At 44.9% G+C, this 19,910-nt stretch overlaps 1 protein-coding gene across 19 annotated transcripts in view; it reads left to right on the forward strand.

The window, feature by feature from the left end:
• Positions 1–19,910, forward strand: part of Rbfox1 (RNA binding fox-1 homolog 1) — a 1,977,377-nt gene that overhangs the window by 985,891 nt on the left and 971,576 nt on the right. The gene's annotated exons all lie outside the window — the stretch shown is intronic.

The following is a 19,910-nucleotide window of genomic DNA, read 5'->3' on the forward strand; positions in this document are numbered from 1 at the left end:
CAATTTTAATCCTCTAATGTGTTTGCTATAAGTACTGTACAATTCACTTGTCCTCAATAATAAAATTCATTTTGGTGAGCCCAGCCAGTAATTTGTTTGAGAAGGAGTCGTTAGGAAGCCCTCATGTTCTCCTCTGATTTAGAGGGCGACCTTCAGTACGGAGAGAATTTTGCTGTCATGGGCTTGAAGTATTCTTTCGTGACTGACAGTGCTGTTTAAATAATGGACGGCCAAGTCTTGTGCCTAAATGAAATCTGACTACACTAATTCTGTTATATATTAGGAAACCTCAAGAGTTCTGCAAGGACACGGATTTCATTGACAGTAGATTTATTTTTTTCAGTTTGTGCAAATTTTCCCCATGGTACTTTCTACCTCCTCCACCAAAAAAATATGTCTATTTCCTAATATTGAATACTTTTATTGCTTTAACTCTCAGGGTGCCCTCAGCCAATAAGAGTTGTGCCGGAAGTCGTTCTTGGGACAGGTTAAACATAAACTCGGTGGAGCATAGGCGAGATGGCTCAGTCAGTAAGGGTGCTTGCCACCAGACCTGATGGTCTTAGGACAGTCTCTCTCTATTGTTCTCTGACCTCTGCACACAGGCTGAAGCGTTTGTTCCCCAGCCACAAATAAACAAATAAGTTCAAACAAGAAGTAAATTAAATGGAAAGTTGTTACATGCAGCCCAGGTGTTTATAGCTGGCGTGGGGGCATAGATCTGTAATATTAGCATTCATGCGGGGCAAGCAGGGGATTACGAGTTCAAAACCAGATCTCTCTACCTAGTGAGATTCTCTTTTCAACAAACAAACAAACGAATGAATGAATTTAATTAAATTTCAAAAGAAATAAAAGGGAGGAAAATGGAAAGCGTGCTAAACTCGGCGTGTGTTCATATGTTCTTCATAAGCATAAGGAATTTATTTTGGGATATCTATCTCTAAAGATATAGATAATTATATATACATCTATATAGATAGATAGATATCTGTATCTACATCTAGACATATCTCTAGATATACCTAGATGGATATAGATATAAAAGAGTGTATAAAACATCTATACCTGGGACTAGAGAGATGGATCATTAGTTAAGAGCATCTTGTTCTCTTACAGAGTCCTGAGCTGCTTCCCAGCATCCACATTGTTCAGCTCACAAGCACTTGCAAATCCAGGTCCAGAGGATCCTACATCCTCCCTGGCCTCTCTGGGCACCTGCAGGCACACATATACAGATAAAATTTTAAAACCATAGTCTCACTTATGAATGATATAATGCACATGGCCATAAACCAGTTTTGTGTGTATTTAATGGGGAAAGTAAACAGTGAGATGACATTTTATTGTTTACCTTATGTCTCTGACTTTTTAAAATGTTGCCTGAAGACAATGCACATTTTTATTTAGCCTTGGCTGAAAATTATCCGTCATATGTAGATGATTATACAATATTTGCCAGCTTCCTACTCGGGGAAAGTCATAGCAGATGGTGTAATTTATGTGCCATGTGCCATTTGTTTAAGCATGGAAATCGCTAATATTTTTCCTCAATTATTATAACTATTTTACTTCTATAGACTAGAATAACTTTGAAACACCACCTTTGCTGACCAGCTTTGGGAGGGGTGGGGTGGGGAGAAGGAAGAATTGTGCATGGTTGTGACTCCAGGCTCCAGGGCCCTCAATTGGAGATCTGCTCTAGTTCATTAACCAGGGACCCAGAGCACCCTGCCTTCTAAATGGCGTTATTGTGTTCCAAATATAGAGTCCTCCCTGATAGCTGAGGAGCAGGTCCTATTCAGATCATCACACATTTCAGATTGGCCTTCATAAGACAAAGGTTTAGAATTCCCATTTGCGACTTTGCAGGTCCCCGGGGAGGGCATCCTTTCAGGCATGTAGCGAGTAATTTGTTTTGATAACTACAAACAAAAGGGGTCTATTCCCCAAAGGCTTCTTTGGAAATTGTCAGAGCCTCTTCCCCTTAATAATATGAGCTGTTCTTCCAAGGGGAACCAAAGAACTGGAGAGGAGGGTGGGTGTCCCTGCAGGATGGGCCACACCAGAGAGTGGGGACAACTCTGAGAGCCATGGCTCTCAAGAACCTCGGTGAGGTGACCTTGAGAAGCACAAGGCCGCTTCCCACAGGGGCGTTTGTCCCGAGCATGCTGTAATGCGTTTTCTTGCCTGTATCGAGCCTCTCCACTCACATGTAAGAGGATGCAGGCACAGATTGCGACAATGATGCCCTCGTCAGCTTTAACTGTCAACATGACATACATAGCCCAGAGTCATCTGAGAAAGGAGTTTCTTCAATTGAGGGATTGCCCACATCAGATTGTCCTGTGGGCATGTCTGAGGATGGTATCTTGGTTATTAATTGATGTTGCTGTGGGGAGCACCATTCCCTGGACGGGTGGGCCAGGTCTGTATAAGAAACCTAGCTAAGCTTGGGCCGACGCATGAGCCAGGAAACAGTGTTCCTCCATGGTTTCTGCTTTCCGTCCCTGCATTGACTTTGCTCGCGATGTACTGCAACCCAGAAGTGTGCGTCAAATCAACTTTCCCTCCCCCAGCTTGCCTTTGATTGGAGAGGGTGTTTATCACAGTAAGAGAAATCATAATAGAACACAGGGATCCGAGAAGGGGCATGATAAACACTGAGTGGTTCGTTCTTCTCTGGGGATCCTTATCCTTAACCTACCCCAGATGGAGGCTGCCAGTGTTCTCTCGAGACAACTACTGGTACACTTCTTTACTTTGATGGACTAGGGGAAGTGACTGGTCAGGAAATATCTATTGCTCAGAAGGAAGAGGCTGGATGGACTGCCAGCGTACTGGGACCACTGAGGACATTCAATTACACTTGCTTTAATGACTTTATGACAAAAATATGTATAAAGCGTGGTGGGTGGTCCTGCTGATTGTGGCTTCCCTTGTTCTCACTTCTTACAGCTCTCAGCAGCGGCTGATGAATTCAGCCACCGTTATTATTATGGCCGCTCAACATCATTGTTATTTACATAGATGTCCAGCTCAGTGGCAGCCGTGTGCATTGTTCACAGCGTTGTTCTCCGTACGAGAACAAAGCTCTCCTTAAGCCTGCAGGAGACAACACAGACTGTGTTCTTCGTACTTGGCAAGTTTCCAGGGATTTTTGTTAGCGTGTTTATTTCTTTAGTATATTAGAATTTATTTCACATTTTTATTTTTGTGGCTATGTCTGTGTGCGTGCATGTGCATAGGTGTGTAGATTCTGAAGATGCCAAAAGAGGGCGTTGGTTCTTGTAGAGCTGGAGTTACAACTGGAGCGCACAGACTGACATAGAGCCTGCGAACTGAACTCAGGTCTTCAGCAGGAGCTTTAAACATGCTTCACCACTGAGCCATTGCTCCGCTCTCAGGGTCTATCATACATCACAAACCGTGCTCCTTCCCATGTGATGGTATATGAGTATCCACTGCACTTTCGCTGCCAGGTATGGTGACATACACTGGTGGTCTCAGCCCCTTCAGTCCCTGAAGCAGGGGGTCAGGAGCTGAACGCCTAGTATGTGCTACAGAATAAGTTCAAGGGCAGTCTAGGAAACTTAGTTCCCGTCTAAAAATAGAGTTAGTGTCATAGGCCTACACAGAAGATACTATAGATATTGCGTGTGTAGTAATTTGCATGGATATACAATTTTTATATATGTGATATTTGTGTGATTTGTGTGTATAAAATGTATACCTTCCATGCAAACACTTGCTTGCTTTAATGGTGCATATTTAATTAATCTGAATCCAGCTCTATGGGAGACACTGAAAAGGCCAATATCACCCCACAAGTCATCCAAGATCTAATTATGAATTTTGCACCTATTCTTTAATGGGTATGTACTATTTTTAGAATGGCAATGGTCAAAAGCAGTTTTCTTTTCTTTTGTTAAAGTGAGCCCACAGAAGAGTGCATTTCATGATGGCATTTTCACACACACAGTATAGTGTATGGTGTGCCACAGGATAAAAACTGCGCACACAACTACAAGATTGCTGCCTACCTGTCCCAAGTTTTCCTGTGGCCATTTCATGTCTTTATTCTTTTGTATTCACGGATGTTCATTAGGCCTTTTGCATCTTCAGAACTTCAGCACAGCAAATATTTTCCACCCGTGACCTTTAACTCCAGTCTACCAGGGGAGGGTAGGCAAACTCTGTAACCTTGCCAGAAGCATGGGCAAGTTTATCAGGTGTCCTCTTAAGGCCCTTTGCCCAGAGCTCAGACCGTGGAGCTACCCCCTATCCAGTGCCACCCCCATCCCTCTGTGCACATTACTGGGAGAAATTACTCCCTATTTTGGAAAGTGGGGAGCCAGGGGAGCACAGTATGTCTCTATGTCAAGTTTGAGGAGTTCTTTGGAAGATACTCTGCTATCTGGACTTGTTGGCCCCTCACTGTGGAGACTTTGGAAAGCATTAGCATTCCACGCAGTCATTGTGAGTCTAGATCCCTGAGATTCCTGTACCTCATCCTCTCACTGCCCCTGAGATTCCTGCACCCCGCCTTCTCATTGACCCCTGAGATTCCTGCACCCCATTCATTTCACTGACTCCTAAGATTCCTGTACCCATACCCTCTCACTGAGCTCTGAGATCCCTGCACCCTATTATCACTGATCCCCAAGATTCCTGCCCTTCCACTCTCTCACTGACCCCTAAGATTCCTGGACCCCCATCCTCTCACTGACCCCTGAGATTCCTGCACCCACACCCTCTCATTGACCCCTGAGATTCTTGCACCCTATCTTCTTACTGATCCCCAGAATTGCTGCACCCCCATTTTCTCTCTGACTCCTGAGACTCCTGCACCCTATCCTGTCACTGACCCCTGAGATTCTTACACCCCATTGTCTCACTGATCCCCGGGATTCCTGCACCCCATTGTCTCACTGACTCCAGAGATTTCTGCACCTCTCATAAGTTCCAGCTCTCTAGGGACACTGCTAATGGAGATGGTTGAGAGAACAGGGCGGTCACCTGCTTGTTGAAACACCGGAACAAGTAGCTTCAGAAATGGGCTCCTGATGGAGAAGGCTCCGGGCTTGGAGCTCTGTTCTGGAGAGCTAGTAGGGTGTGTGAGGTAGCTGCCTGCCGCGGGTGCTCTTGAAGCACTGTGGAGAGGCAGTGACACCCACTGGTCTCTCAGAGACACACAAGCAACTGTTTTTTTCTTATGGCCCCCTTTTCCTGGTGTGGATGTAATGGGTGCATTCGGGGACACAGTGGCACATGCTTCCTTCTTCATCTGGCGAGTGTGCCATATTGCTCGGCTCGCCTTACTTCTAAAAGACACCCTCCTTCTCTGTTCACAGCTTGAATCTTTGAGTCTGCAGCACTCTCTTCCCCTTGAGAGAATTCTCCTTTTTCGGTGGGTGTGCTCAAGCTGGTGGGGACTTGAGCAGTAGCCTAGAAGGGATGTGGCCTTCAATTTCCCATGACTTCCTAGTCTGTGTTGTCTACAGAATCATGGGCATGCTATTTATTCAAGCCTCCATTTCCCCATCTGGGAAGTGGGGCTGCTGTTTGTCCTTGCAGAAGGGCCTAGACTCCGATTACCATCATCCAATGTGTGGCTCCTGCCAGTGGTTGCCGTCACTCCAGTTTCTGCTCATATGATGTACTCTTAGCAAATCTACCTCCCCTTGAGATTTCAGACTGAAAGTGTGGGTGTCACGAGGTATTATGGAGGTGTCCATCTGCTGGACAGGATGGGTTGCTGTGGTTGGGTGAAGTGAGATTTTTCTTTGAAGAGCTGACACCAGGAATGACAGCATAGAGTCACTTTGACACATGTACCAGAAATGCTGTGCTTCCCCCCAGATTGATGGGTCATATCCCAACCCAGTTTTAAGTGCCACCTTTGAGAAAGGCCCAGCCGAAGTTTCTGTCTGTGAGTCACTTTCTGCACGTCATATCATAGCTCCGATAAACATAATTACAGCCTGGTGTCTAAAAGCAATTATGTGCTTCACGAAGCATGTGTGTGGTCTTTTGGCATGCAGTATTTGTATTTTCTTTACATTTAAATGCTCTCTCAGTTACGTTTCCAAAGGGCTTCAGACACTTGAGGATGTTAGAATGAGGTAGCTCTTAACCCTGTGCTATGATTCTTCTAGAAAGTTATTTTTCACTAAAAATGTATGCACGTATGTACACATGTGTGGACGTTCATGTACCACTGAACATGAATAGAGGCCAAGGGGCTATTTGAAAGAGTCAGTTCTTTCTGCCCACCATGTCAGTCCTGAGGACAGAAATCTTAGAGACGGGTCCCTTTACCCACTGAGACATCTTGCTCATCCTGGTGAGTTTTTGTCTTGTGTCTCTGCATTCTGTTGGGAATGAACCCAGAGGGAAATATTAAGGGGTGGAGGCAGGGAGGGGCTTATCCTACTTTTGTGTTCAGGGAAGAGAGACAGTAGCTGAATCCCAGGGGAACAGATGATTGTTTTTTGTTATTTATATCACAACTTTAGGCATTTGAGCTAGATTAAAAGGAGCTCTCCAGTGCTAGGGAAGCCAATATTAAAGGAAGTTATTCCACAGATGTCAGTTGTTCTCTGAACACAATAGGGGACCCTGGAGGCAAAGTAGCTGGCCATCAGCTGATGGTTTGTGTCCTTCCCCAGCAAAGAGACATCCCTGAGAGACGACTACATACTGGAGACTCATATTCAGCCCGCGTTTTACTTATACAATTCCATGTGACTGTTGTCCCCTGTGAAACACAGGGAGAAGCAATCCATGTCACTTTGGAGGCTGGCACCCTGAATTTCCTCTGTTAGGATCCTCCGTCCAGTTTGTTCTACCACTGTTTGATGCCGACCTGATCCTCGAGGATTTTATTAGGCATGGAGGAGCCCTCATCTCCCTGGATCCCTGAGCGGCTCCATCAATGGGGATGTCCCTGGATCCCTGAGCGACTCCATCAATGGGGAGGTCCTTTAAGCTTCCCTGCTGTGACTGCTGAAGCAAGAGTGGCCCTGTTGGAGTGACGGTCCTAAGTGAGAAGAAAGACTCTGTACCAATCATTCTGAATGTTTGGCTTTGAAAGCTTAGTAAATATAAGACCCAAAAGTGATGCTAAGAATTGTATACATACCATCTGCTTTTGTATTATTAAAAATATGTGTATGAGAGTTTGACCTGCATGCATATTCACATACTCCTTGTCTGCCTGGTGCCTGCAGAGGCCAGAAGAGGGCATCAGATGCCTTGGAACTAGAATTAGGGACTATTGGGAGCCGCCATGTGGGTGATGGGAACAGAACCTGAATCCTTAGCAAGGGCAGCCAGTACTCAACCACGGAGACATCTCTCCAACCTGTACTTCTGTCTGTAACAGCCCGAGAACATTATGGAATGGTACCAAACAGTCCTGAACTGCTAGGGATATCACACGATAAAAACTTGTTTCTATCTTGGCAAAGCAAGCCCATTCTTTACAGGGCACTTTGCTAACGCTGACTAACTTCTTTATCGTATTCTTTCCACACTGTTAGGGAGCAGTCTGTGGATGCCTCCACACACGGGCACACATATGGGTCTTGACAGCAGTGATGAGGGGTACCTACACCAAATCCCCTCAAGAGGAACTAAGTCATGCAATTATCTCTGCCGTCACATTTTTTCTACCTTATGCTCAGAAGGCATGAAAGACAAACTAATGGATCAGAGGGAACTATGATTTGTATTTGCTATTTACAGTAGTCTAGCTTTATCTGGGGTGGGGAAGCCTAACGACTTCCATTGCATGCCTGAAGTCATGACCAGAACCCAGCTATGTGCTGTATTTTTATTTTAATCATGTGTGCATAACCATATGAGTGTATGCCATTGGTGCACAGGTCTTTTTAGAGTCTAGGAGACTGTGTGAGTCCCCTGAAGCCGGACTTAGCAGTGGCTCTGAGCTGCCTCAGTCGGGGCGCTGAAATCGAAATCCCAGTCCCCTGGAATAGCATTATTATTGTATGAGTACAGTTTGCCTCTCAAAAGGCAAAAAATTAATATTAATATTTTGGAACTACAGTTGGATATAAGTTCCTGAAATTATAGTAAGCAAAACATGGTGTGTGTGTGTGGGGGGACACAATGATAGTATAAAGGAAGTGGTTATGATTTGAAATGCTAAGTCATTTGACCAAGAGGTCACAGTTAGGGAAGGTCTGGGTTCCTAGGAAGCATATTCCCTAGAGGGTCATTGCTTCTTTTAAGAACTATTTATTGGAATTCTCTTATGTAACAAAGCCTGATATTGGTGGCTATTATCAAGAGTTTTGTAATTTGCTGTTGGAAATAGACAAAAAAAGCAGTTATCAGCTAACTAACTCACAGTAGACATCAGATGACATCGCATGTGTCGGTGAGGGGGAGAGAGGGGAAAAGAGAATCTTGAGACAGGGCTTCACTATAGCTCAGGCTTGCCTCAAACTCAAGGTCATTTGCCTCAGCCTCCTGGGTGCTAGGATCACAGGTGTGCACTGCCGTGCCCAGCTGTAGTTAACCCTGGTGCTGTGATGTGGGTGATGTGGGACTCTGAGGACACTCCAGCAAATCATCACCATCCAGTTATATAGGTTCCTGTGAGTCATGACTTGAAATAACCAGAGGGAAAGAGGCCTTGCAAAGTGGTGTCCCTGGGACCCAGGGAGCAAGGACAGGTGGTGATTCATGGCGTTAGAGATGGCCGGTGTTCTCTCCGTTCTGTCCTTGGCAAAGTGGTTGGGGAACATACAAGCATACATCTGCTTTCGTGGGTGTTGAGAAGAAATACACAAAAAATGACAGTGTAAGGACGCTCTGGTTTGTAGTTTGTTCAGCACAGTCATTGGCCCTGGATTTTATAGGAAAGTATGATGCTCTGGGCTGTGTGAGAAAGAGGAAGGGAGAGAGAGAGGAGAGAGAGAGAGAGACAGAGACAGAGACAGAGAGACAGACAGACTGAGATAGGAGAGGAGAGGAGAGGAACAGGAATAGGGGGAGACTGGAGAGACAATTAGAGAAAAAAATGGATGGAGAGATAGGAAGAGAAGAACAGGAAAATGGGAAGGAAAAAGGAAGAAGAGAGGAGAGGAAGACTAGAAAAGAAAATCAGAAATTCTCCAAATCACATCAGTTGTTTGGTGTAGTATGATAGAAAGCAAACAGGTAATAAAATTGTATTTATTCAGCATGACACTTTTTTTTCTTAAAAAAAATTGTTAATTGATGGAAAGAAGCACGGTTGCACCATGAAGCAACTCATTCTGAAGCCCAGGCTGGGCTCTGACATGTGACAGTCTTCCTGCCTCAGCCTCCCGAGTGCTAGGATTAAAGGACAGGTACCCTAGTGCTCTGCCCTAACACATATGGTAAGGTGTGTTTCTGGTTACTCGTCAAACAAACATTTTTGCTCAGAGTGAGACTACTGGCGTGGTGCCGTCCTGTCTTCCTTTGAGTTTTATCTAATGGGTTCCATTGCTACATATTCTGTTGACTTTGGGTGTGTGCATGTGTACATGCCTGCAGGTAGAGGTCAGAGGTTGACCTTGAATGTCTTGCTTGATTCTTTTCTGTCTTATTTTGTTGAGACTAAGTGTCTCAGTGACACTGACTGGAGCTGACTGTTTAGGCTAGACTGGCTGGTCAGCAAGGCCCAGGGACAGACCTTTTGCTGCCTCCTCAGCCCACATCTGGCTGTTATGTGGGTGCTGGGATGCAAATTCAGAGCCTCATGCTTATCAGCAGGGCTTTTTCCAGAGAACCATGTCCCGGATCCCTGGTTCACACCCAGCATGTACTCTGCACACAGGTTGACAGATGCCCACGTCTTAAGCAACCACTTAGTTCACCCGAGTTTGCCACAATGATTTCCAAGTACTTTTTGTCTCTTAACAACAGCATGCCAATTATCTGGAGAGAAATGTTGCTTTCTAATTATGTGGCCAGTGAATAGTCAGTTGATCATTAGGCCACCTGATATGCAAAGCCACACGAATAAACACCGTGGGAGATTAAGAACTTCGGAAGACACAGTCCCTCAGGGGCCTGCTCATACATACAAATGAGGGGGGTGGACACGTGTTTCCTCAACATGGCAAAGCCAGAAATGTCACGGAGAATGAATGGTAGCAAATGAAGGGAGGGGTTTCTTTTGGCCTGGTCCTTCTGGACGACATAGAGCATGAACCAAATGCTGGCCTAAACCACACCGCTGTCAGCTCTGTCCCATCTACACATAAGACGGCTGAGCTGAGAAAGGCCAAGGGTGCTCCAGGGGTGCATGGGCAGCAGCAGTTCTAGTGTTGACAGAAACAAATTTTGTCACCAGTGCCAATGTTCATCAGGTCAAGCCTTGACACCTGAGTGGATTTTTCCAGGAGTCAGTCAAAGGTATACCACCCCTGCTTTCCTGAACCTCTCATAGGGGATGCTTTTGTTCTTCATCCTCAAAACTACAGCTCCCAGGGTCAGCAGCAGAAGTCAATCAAACATTGTATTTTGCTTTTGATAAACCATATGAAAGGGACCTTGTTATAGAAAATGCCATTTATGGGCCTGGGGATAAGGCTTGGTTGGCAGAGTACTTGACAGGCATGTTTGGTCCCTTGGTTCAGGTACCAGCGTCATATAAATGGGGCATGGTGATGCACACCTGTAGCTCAGCTTTTAAGATGGAGAAAGTGGGTTCAGAAATTCAAAGTTTTCCTAGGCTACGGAGCCTATTCAAAGACAGCCTGGGTACATGAGATCACCCCTCAAAAAAATAAAGGTCATAGGTGATTCTTTAATCCCATTTTCTTTGCCTTCTCTCCCCCTCCCCCTGCCTTCCAAAGTATACAGTGGACATATTGATTCATCTCTGTTGTCAATGCTGAACTTAACCATGCACGTATTAGAAGCACTTAGGAGGTTAGTGAGGAGCATTTCTGGAGGCGTCCATGACAGAGTTTCAAGAAACATCTAGATGCCAAGGCTCCACCTTAATCGATGTGCAAAGGCCTTGATGAACTTGGGATATAATAAAATTACTAGATGCTGCTGAAAGGTAGATGATGGGGCCCAGCTGGAAGAAATAGGTCACTGGGGGTGTGACCTTTAGGGCTCTGACTTACCCTGACCTTTCCTTCCTGTTTCCCTCTCTTCTTCTCTATAAGAGAGAACTTTCCTCCAGCCCTGTGTCCTGCCACCATGATGCTCTGGCGGGGGGGTCTCTATGGTGGTGGACTGACCCAAGTTCTAAAGTCTCTGTGAGGCTCTATCATCTGAGTATGGGGGTCTCAATGGTGGTGGACAGACTGAACACCTGAAGTTTCAGGCAAACGAGATGGCTTAGAAGATGAGAGCTTGCTGCCATGTTGATGAGCTGAGTTCCAGTTCTACAGTTTGCATGGTTTAAGGACAGAAGTAGCTTCTGCAAATTGTCTTCTGACCTCTACACAGATGTCATGACATTCAATCACACACACACATGTCATGACACACACCTATACACACATGCCATGACATACACCCATACACACAAATGCCATGGCACATACCTATGCACACACACATGCCATGACACATACCTATACACACACACCATGACACATACCCATGCACACACACACCATGACACATATCCACACACACACATGCCATGGCACACACCCATACACACACATGCCATGACACACACACATACACACACATGCCATGACACACCCATACACACACATGCCATGACACACAACCCACAACAATACATACACATACCATGACACACATCTATATACACACATACCATGACACACACCCATACACACACATACCATGACACATACCTGTATACATACACATAAAAATAAAATCTCAAAGTTCCTCTCTTGAACTTGTTTTTGGTATTATTGTCAGCGACTGGGAATTGACTAATTATTAACATGATTTGCCAACATAGGCCACCGTGGGCCTGTGGGGCCCTGCATGCTGTTTTCTAAGAAAGGCTACTTTTCTGGGTATCTGTGTTCAGAGAAGCCAATTTTCAGAAGGCCTATAAAGCCCCCCCCACACTGTGGAATTTGTGAGCGGTAAGAGGAGTTACCTCTGCCTTCTCCTGGTGGGTGACGTCACACAGAAACTCAGCTCCTCTGCCATCTTTTCCTCTATGGAGGGTGGTCACATGTTCACCCTTGTGGACCTTTGTTGACATAGTTTTGCCTTTAGACCAGGCACAGAGCTCCCTATGTCTGACTTTGTGTGTGCTGCTCTGAGGAAGAGAGCCTTTCTTTCCCTATAGCCTTGTTTTAGCACCAATGAGGTCACATGAAAATGCCTCATGATTTTCTCAGAAGTATGTAGCTTTCTCAGAAGTATTGGTCAACTGAGGTCGTGTTTCCCTCAGGAGCAAGCTACTCTCAGCGGTGTTTACTGAGTTTACCTGGGCCAACATGTACATTTCGTTGGAGACATACTGTGATGGTTGGAGATGACTATATTTTAACAAAGTCAGATACCTGCAAGGTTTGCCCCCACCAATGTGCAAAAGCAGAGGGCTTTTGTACAAGTCCATTGTCAATCAAGAAACTTTTGCTCCTGATGGGACATTTGGCAATGTTTAGAGATTATGTTTTTTGGCACCACTGAAGAGATGCTACTGACATCTAGTGGGAACAAACCAGGGGTTCATGTCCTTTTAAGACACGAAATACATAACCCGTCCTCGGCACAGAGTTATCTAGTCCCTGGGTATTATGTGTTGGGTGTGAGGAAAGAGGAAGGGGCCTTGAGAGATGAACCAGCAGTGAAGAGTTCATTCTGCCTTTGTAGAGGACTTGGGTTTGGCCTCCAACACCCACATCGGGCAGCTCACAACTGCCTGCAACTCCTGCTCCAGAGGGTCCAAAACCTCTGGCCTCTGTGGATCCCTTAACTCAGCTTTACACACCCACCCCCCATATGCAATTTTGAATGAAATAAATCTTTAAAAATAGAAGAATGAGGAAGCTTGATAGAGGTGGGGCGTAAGTGCATGGAACATACTTTATATGTGTATAAAATGCAAAAGAACAAATTGGAAAGAAAAAATAAAACGAAGATAAACCACATTAAGTTACTGCCATCTTTAATATAAAATTGAAAATAATTACAGTAAAAGTTTCTGGAGAATTTTTACAGCCTTCCGATGAAGCCAATTAGCACTTAATAACTCATTTAATTTGTGATTAGCTATTATTTCTCAGCAGTCACTGCAGAAATGTAGATTTTCCTACCTCACAACTCGTCTTCCAACATAATAAAGTATTTATGACTCCTAGATTTAACAGTCAATGATGCTGACATAATGTTGCACTTTGGAGAAATGCAATTAAGCAGTTATTAATTTTGACTTTATCGTCTGAAATATCAGAGTCCATCTCCTTTTGATTCTCTGTCTTTAAACATGAATGGATGCCCTTGAAATTGAAGGACCTCACTGACCTGTAGAGTCAGGTGAATAAAATCAGTTTTAACTCACTTGTCCTTCACCCACTTAATTGGGAAATGACTTACGTGACTGCATTGGAGGCCAGTGGGTGTACACCAGTTGTTATAATGTGTCCATAAGAACAGCAGATCAGCCCACCTACAGCCATAACCAGACCTTTTCCACAGTGCTTGGAGGTTTGCTAATGTCCACTGCTAGTCATCCGCTCTCCCACACAGTGCTGGCAGCACTTACTGCCGTGGTCTGGCCTCAACTCTGGCCGTTCTATCTTTATCTGTTCTATCGTCTTCTACACTTCCTGGAGTCACCAACCTCGGGGGTGGTATTGGGCCACTCCATCAAGAATACTCTTGGGGACTGGGGAGACAGGAACAGCCTGTGATGTCTACACAAACTAAAGGAGGGCATGGTGGCTCTTTCTTGTCATACCTGTGCCTGGGAGACAGATAGAGGAGGATCCTTGGGTCTCAGTGGTCAGCTAGTTTAGCTTCTGAGCTTCAGTATCAGTGACAGATCCTGTCACGATAAACAAACAAATCATCAACAAACAAAAAACAAATAAATAAATATAGGCAAGTGGAATAGGAAGGTGGCCAGGGTCCATGCTCTAAATTCACATGGCCACCTGCACCAGCACGCATGCCTGAACATGTAGGTAGACCACACACACTCACTCAGAGAGAGAGAGAGAGAGAGAGAGAGAGAGAGAGAGAGAGAGAGAGAGAGCTTACAGTGCTGCCAGTTAAATCTTTCATTGAAATATGCGGTCCATTCTGAGAAATGCCACTTCTGGAGACCTCTGATCTATTTAGCCCAGCACCAAGTTAGATTAGCCTTCAGGCTGCCTTCAGCACCACATAATAACAGTCTGACCTGTGTGATTCTTTTATTACGAAAAACTTAGTTACTTAATGCCATCAACTCTAATTTCAAAATGATTAAAAAAATTGTGCGTATCCCAATTTCTCCTGTGTCTTGAGTACTTAGGAAAATGCTTGCTTTGCGCTGGCTTGGGGGGGGGCAAGTTCTATGTTGGAGAAATGAATTAAGGAATGGGTGAATGAATGAATGAGCAAATGAATATGGTTTAAACGATTTAAGAAAGCTTCTAGAGAGTGGCCCTTAAGGTCTCTTCTGCTCACCTAGGAAGGGCCTAGATCTCAGCACCCAGGGATGTGGAATCACACAAAGTGTGTGACTATCTTAATCTGTTGTCCTGGACCTCAGCATCCAGTGACTTCTCTGTGGAATCACACAAAGAGTGTGACTACAGGAAATACACATGTTATTGTTAGGAACATTCCCAGCTGAGTCTTCTCCACCTTGCTTAGACATCCCAGAGCGGGTCCTAGAGTATCCAGAGCTGGCTTGTCGTCTCCACATTTCCATGGCAACACTGGTGCACAGCCTCCTTGGTTCTGAACATTGTAGCTGATAATGGAAGTAGAGTGCAGAGTCTTTCCAGTGAAACCTTGTGGGGTTGCCCAGTTTCTGCTCACCTCCGTCCACTCTTCCCAAGGCACTGATGTTTATGCTTTAAAGGTGCTAAAGGAAGCTGGGCTTTAACAGTCTGGAGCTGTCCTGTCTGCTATGCATCGTCCACCCAGGGCTGCTTTGTCAGCTGGACGGATGCTGAGCCTGTTCATTAAAATTCCTGTATTCGCTGATGGCACGAAGCAACTCAAATGTTTTCAGGTAACAGACTCATTGGTTGGGCTTGGCAGCTAGAAACCATCCAGAGGTAGACCTGAGGAGATGACTTTGCCACCACGGTGCTTGCCACATAAGCGTGAGGACCCAAAGTTGATCCTCAAGAACCCAAATACACATCAGGTACAGTGCTACAAATGTGTCAATAATCCTGGGGTTGCAGAAGCAGAGACCAGAGCATCGCTGGAGCTGGATGGCAGCCAATCTAGACAAAAGATGTGGGAGAGACCCTCGTGTCTCAGAACATAAGGCGGAGAGTGGCTGACGAAGATGCTTGATGTTGATCTCTGACCCTCAAAACACATGGACATATACATACATGTACAATGAAAATCCAGAGGTACATTTAGAATCAAGACTTGGTCTTCCCTTCTACTCCTCTTCTGTGTCATCTCTCTCCTCCTTTTGTCACATTTCTCTCTTTCTTCCTTGGCTATGTCTCATTTCCCTTCCCACTATTTCTCTCTCATTTGGATTTCTCAATAAGATGGAGGGCGGACATATCAAAGCCAGGCATACTTTTTTTTTTTTTTTGGTTGTTGTTCTTTTGCTAAAAAACCAGACGGACCAGAGAAGTCTCCTTACTTGGTTGCTTCATCAAAAGTCTCAGGAATCAGCGCTAGGAGAATAGTTCAGTGGGTGAGAGCACTTGCTAGGTAAGATGAGGATCTGAGTTCAAATCCCCAGACCCCTTATAAAAGTCAGACATGACTGCACTTGCTGAGAGCCCCAGGATTTCCAGACAGAGACAGATAGACCCTGAAGGTTTGTTGGCCTTCCAAGTAGCCTAGCTGAAAGAGATTGCTTCAATGAGACATATCATCTCAAATAGGCAGGAGAAGAGCATCTGGCATCTACCTGTACCACCCACATGTGGAGACATTCAAAACACAGAGAGGGAGGGGGGAGGGAGAGAGGGAGGAAAAGAAAGAAGGAGGGAGGGAGAGGGACAGACTCACTGAGAACCTACACAAAGTCCCAGGAATGGTTCTGATTGGTACTAGAACACATCAATCTCTGAAGGCAGGGCCGTCCTGTGTTCTAATTTGGCCAGTCTGGAGTTGATATGATCTGTAGCATCAAGATCAGGTATTAATTTCCCCTGAGCCTGGTGGTGTGAGATTGGAAGAGGAGTAGGTCCATGAACAAGGGACATGCTAATACCCAAAGAGGGAGAAGGAAGCAGATCAGGGTTGAATGCCTCCTCTATCCCTTAGCTGTCACAATCTGGGGGAGCAGCTTACACCAGCCCTCCATATGAGCAGTGCTCAGTCAGTCAAGGAAATAACAGGAGCTTTATTAGATCGCATTTCATTTTGTTGCTTTCCTTCAAGTAATTGTGACTGTGGAGAACATCTTGTTACCTGTCTCCTTTTTAATTGGATTTTCTCCATTCTCTGTAACTCCTGGTTGTTTTTCCCCACCCTTCTCAGGCTGTTTTGTCAAGGTAACTAGGCACTTTAAATCACAGTGCAATTTCTCCTAGCTCCGAAAACTGAACCAAAGTAGTAACTTTTAATAGGTCAATTACATTATTTTTTTTTTCGGCAGCCTGCTGCAGTCTAATGAAGCTGCGCTTTAATTAGGTTGGTGTGATGCCAAAATAAATTTTCCATTCCCTGTTTGCTTTATTTACCCATTGAAAAGGAGGGGAATCTGCAAATAATAGGATTGGAAAATGTTAGAGGCTAATCAGGCTGGCCGAACTTGGTAGGGAAGGTGATTGCATCATGATCAGTGTGGTAGAGAGGAAGGAAAGCTCAAAAGCAAATAAGCTAAACAAATAACAGCCTCTGAAAAAAATCAGCATTCAGTATTCCATATTAAAGCATTTTTGGTTTTGTAGCTAGGTCTCATGTAGTTCAGGCTGCCTTTGAACTGAGTCTATAGCCAAAAACGACCTGAACTTTCATCCCCCTTCCTCTACCTCTCACGTTCTGGTATTATAGGTATGCACCAGCACACATGGTTTGTGTGGTCACAGACCAAATGCTGGGCTCAGTCCATGCAGTCACTCTACCAGCTAAGCCATGTCCCCAGATTAAGGCTCTATCTATCTTTCTATCTATCTATCTATCTATCTATCTATCTATCTATCTATCTATCTATCATCTATCTATCTAGCTAGCTAGCTATCATCTATCTATCATCTATCTATCTATCTATCCATCTACATACCTACCTATCTATATATCTGTCTATAGCTACTTGTTGGAGTTGGTTCTTTCCTATCACCATGTGGGTTCCAGGAATAAAACTCAGGTTGTCAGTCGTGATAGCAAGCATCTTTACTCCCTGAGTCCTCTTACTGTCCCAAGGCTCTCCTAAAGTGACTCACAACATCGACAGTTTATTCCAAATGAAACATAATGCAACCGGAGTCCACTGCTGTGCACATGGCAGTCACTGTAACCTACATTAACATCTACATCTGTTAAGATGGGGCAAGAATCTTGAGACACAGTTTCAGAGCTCAGCAATGGTGATGTCTTGGGGGAAATCAAACTGCACATGTCATTTTTGGATATCAAGTAACCATGAGCACAGGGACAGCTTCTTGAGTTGTTTCCTTTTAAAGGTGTGACACCTCAGATCACCTCTACCTTCTTCCCTACCCTTCTGTCCTATGCCTGACAAGAACCATCACCCACCACAACCAGGACCATATGGAATGGATCATAAAGGGGTAGAAATGAGGCCAGGGAATTTCTCAGCCTCCTCTAGGGTATCCCCTGCCCATGGGATGCAAATTTAACTAAAGATAAAGATGCAGGATCTCAAATCATGGGTATCTGTTGAAGATCAAGAAAAAAATGTTTATTTTATAGTGTGCCAAGGAGACAGTATCAGAATATGTGTGGTGTGAAAGAGTGTGGAAGGGAATAGGCAGGAAGAGGGGCAGGAGAGAAGAAGGTGATGTTGGACAGGCAAGAAAAGCCGAGGATGAAAATTCCATAAGGAACATTACTCTGTCTGGTAATTATAAACTTAAATTAACTTCTTTAAGAAGATAAGGGGCATCAGCAATGCTGATAAGAAGACTAGAGGCTTAGCTCAATGGTAGTGCACTATCCTGGTGTGAACAAGACACTGGGTTCAGGATTCAACAGTGCAAAACTGAATGACTAGGAGCTACTGAGATGGCCCAATCTGCACGGTTCTGGCTGGGCAGTCATGAGAGCCAGAGTCCCATCTCCAGCACTGACTTAAAGTCAGGCACAGTGGCCCTTCCTTGCATCCTCCTGTTGAGAAGCTGGGTACAGTGAATTTCTGGGACCTTCTGGCCACCCAGCCTAGCCAAGGCAGTGAGCCCTATGTTCAACGAGAGAACAGTTCTTAAAAGAAAAAAAGGACACCAAAACACCACTACAACAGAAATACGTATGGCTCCTGTGGTACGACCGTGATACCCAGGCCTGGAGTTAACCTTCAGCCTCCACAAATGGGCACACATGTGCATACACACCTACACAGACACCTGAACACAGGCACAGAGATATGAAGTAGCAAACAAATGAACGAATGCCTAGAAGACTGGTAACAAACCAGCAAGCCAGACAGGTTCCCAGGCAGAGATCCCTGGAGGTGATTTGTGGGTGTCCCCGTTCTCCCTAATGGATAAGGGCCCAGATGCTCTCAACTTCTATTTCCAGGTGTCAGAAAGTCATTCTCAGTTGTTCTTGTACAAGGAAAGAAAGACACTCAGAGCTGTGGTGTGTTCTAGACCATTTTCCTAGGCTTCTCTCAGATGCGGTCATGATTTGTTCAGTCTTAGGAAATCAGAAACCCTGGTCATCACATGTGTGAAATCAGGAAAGGCAGCCTGCTGCCGTCATGCCTTTGAATTGCCCACATGCAGGAGCCCAGGAGCTCCCCTCACAGCAAGAGAGTTTTTCAGCCCGTCTCTTCCTAACTTGGCTTTTACTGCCACTGTTTTCCATTCCTTTTGACCAGGACCGTGGGTCCTCTGTGTTGTGCTCGAAAGAGACGGCATTTTATGTTTCGTTTTTCATCCTTGACATGTCTTGGGAGGCCCTCACCTCTGTGATGTAGAGTCCTGTCTAATTCCACGAGATGTCTGTGCAGGCCTCCACCAGCCATGCAAAGGCCTGGCTTGAATGCTGGGTAGATCAAAGACCTGACATCCTCCGCTCTGGGGAACGGTGCTGTAAACAATGTGATTATTCAGAATGACAGACACTCGTTCTCCACATCTCCTAGCTTCCCAGAGTTCAGGGAGTCAAAGGAGCTACAGACATCGTTCAGTTCTTTTCATGTTTGTTCTCTCTGATGTTCAGGCATTTGGAATCAGAGTCTGTGCTTGCAAATAGAAAGTTCTTGGGAAGTTTGTACCTATGTATATGTGATGGCGTAAAGCAGACCTGGCATTCTCATCTTCTCCTAATTAAAGTGCTTCCACATAGCTTGACACAGAGTTCTATTGTGAGAGCCGTGGGATGTATTTTTCGAACAACTGAGAGGAGTCTATGAAACAAATATTCACTGTGCTTTAATAATAAACAGCTCCATGTACCTGGAAATGCATAGTCATTTGCTTAAGAATCCATTGTCAAAAGCAATGTTTATGATGATTCATTTAGATGTCTAGAGTCAGGAGGATGCGTTGGCTATAGGTAGGCAAGGACGACACGATTGGAAAATCCCAGTTCACTCAGGTGGACAGACAGCAGAGAGGACTTGCTATTCTCTTTGG

The sequence above is a fragment of the Myodes glareolus genome, chromosome 9, assembly GCF_982192425.1.
Source record: "Myodes glareolus chromosome 9, mMyoGla1.1, whole genome shotgun sequence".
Lineage (NCBI taxonomy): Eukaryota > Metazoa > Chordata > Mammalia > Rodentia > Cricetidae > Myodes > Myodes glareolus.